This window comes from the organism of the source record quoted next, unplaced genomic scaffold, assembly GCF_019419815.1.
Source record: "Pyrus x bretschneideri cultivar Hongxiangsu unplaced genomic scaffold, Pyrus_bretschneideri_v1 Contig23, whole genome shotgun sequence".
NCBI lineage: Eukaryota > Viridiplantae > Streptophyta > Magnoliopsida > Rosales > Rosaceae > Pyrus > Pyrus x bretschneideri.
In genome coordinates this window covers 6,217,861-6,219,945 of record NW_025999535.1, presented here as the reverse complement: position 1 = coordinate 6,219,945, position 2,085 = coordinate 6,217,861, and the positions used below count along the sequence as shown (strand labels likewise).

The following is a 2,085-nucleotide window of genomic DNA, read 5'->3' as shown; positions in this document are numbered from 1 at the left end:
TCTAGGTTGTTTTTCTTTTTATTTCATTATTGTTTGACCGGTCTTTTATTCAATTTGTTTGTTTTGAAATTTTATGCGTGTAGGAAATGTATGACTAATAAAAGAATTATAATGTATTAGTAAGATTATAAATGGGAGATTCACAACCAGAAAAGGGAAAAGGAAACTATAATCAGTAGTTCGTGGAAGAGAGCAACATGCTATTACAACTACTTGTTGAAGCCGTAAAAAATGTATAGTGACATGCTACTGGCATAATAAGAAAGCAAACCATAGAAGCCAAAATTGTTCCCATGCTCAATGAAAAACTTGGGTGTCAAACAAGTCAAGATCATGTTAAGAATCGGGTGAAAACAATGAGTGTTTAGAATTTTTTGTATAGCAAAAAGTTTACCAAAATTTGGTGGAGATGAAGGTATTTAGAGGAGAAGGTGGTCGGCCTTAGTGTTAGAGAGTAGGCCTACACATGGCGACATACTATTGGCCAAAGTATACCATTCGCTGGATGAATGGGGGAAAGGAGGCACCTACATTAAAATGCCCCCTTGTTTATAGTATTGCTAATATGATGTTGTTACCCTGTTTATACATTGCTAATGCAGAATAATAGTTTGATATCGATATATTCTTGGATCGAAACACTACGGCCACATCAGCCGTCCAACCATCCTCAAAAGAAAAATAAAAACCCCTTTGTACCCCACATTCCCTCTCCCCCTTGACTTTTCTGCCTAATTATAGGAGTGCTCATACACAAGAATATCTACTTAAATATTTCAATTCAACATGTACCCATAACTCATAAGCAGCATGCTTATTAATTTGGAGAAACAAAAAGTAAAATAAGAAAATAGATGAAAGAAAAAAAGAAAGAGCACCCGAAGAGGGATTTGGACCAAAGGATATCAAATGGCACATTATGCCTTTGTGGCATACTCATATGCACCTGTACCACCGATTCTCGGTGCTCTAAGGAAGTCTACATGATTTCTAGGCTTGTACAGTAAAGGGTGGTCTTCGTCCACGAGCTCATTTGGTACGTGTATCATCCCTTTGTTCCATACGAAGACACCAAACGTGTATCTTACATCATTTCCCCTCAAGGTCACTTTATGTTCAGGAGATCGAATTCTGTTGTTACTCCAAATCTAGCCAAAAAAATCACGCACATATCCTTGTTGAGATACAATAATGTTAACTAATACGAAATATGAGCCGGTTAATAAAACTCCATGAGAAATACAAAGATATATTCAAGAGTAGAGTACATAAGTATTATGCGATATAATATACCTGAAATGCGTCACCTGCTAAGAATATGACCGACGAAGGTGGAGGATCAAAAAGTACCCAGTCATCCCCCTTTGTATTTATTTCCAGACCGCTGACATGGTTTTGATGGATTATGGTGGAAAATGTCCTGTCGGTATGACTAGGAAACCCTACATTAGTGTCAATTTCTTGGGTTCGTCATATTTCATCATTCTGAAAGCGTAAACAGTCGATTGAATGAGATCGTCGTGGTACTTCTCCACACCGTAATTTTCAAACACCATTCTTGTCACAATTTGATCTAGTTCTGCCAGCACTTTTGCATAAAGGTCAACACTCTCACTGCCCAGCCAACGAAGAACAAACTATTAGGAGTGTAAATTGAGGTAAATGATCACTATATCTTTGTGTGTGTGTGTGTGTGTGTGTGTATGTTGGGGAAATGCAGCAGAATTTATTATATCTTATATATACCGAAATTGATCGTTTCCATTGGGCCAAAAAAAGACGTGTGAATTGTTGAACATTTTGAGGGTCTGTGCCGTTCACAATCCCGTAGGATTGATGCCCATAACTGGAATGTGCAACATAAAAAGGCTTTTTGGGAATTTCGTTTGAGGGATCAAACAAGTCGCCAAATGTAGAGAAGAAGGTGTTGGCAATTTCCTTTGGAACTTTGTTGGGTAGGATTGCCGTGAAACAGCCGAGCTCTTGGAGTGCATGGCAAACGTCGTTGCGTGCCGAGATCCAACAACTTGTTCCTGGCTTCAAGCAGTCCTCTTTCGAGAAATCTACCACTGGAATTTTCGCCAT

General features: G+C 38.5%; 1 pseudogene; it reads right to left on the bottom strand.

The window, feature by feature from the left end:
• Nucleotides 1–917: 917 nt before the first annotated feature.
• LOC103938196 lies at nt 918–2,085 on the bottom strand (annotated as a pseudogene).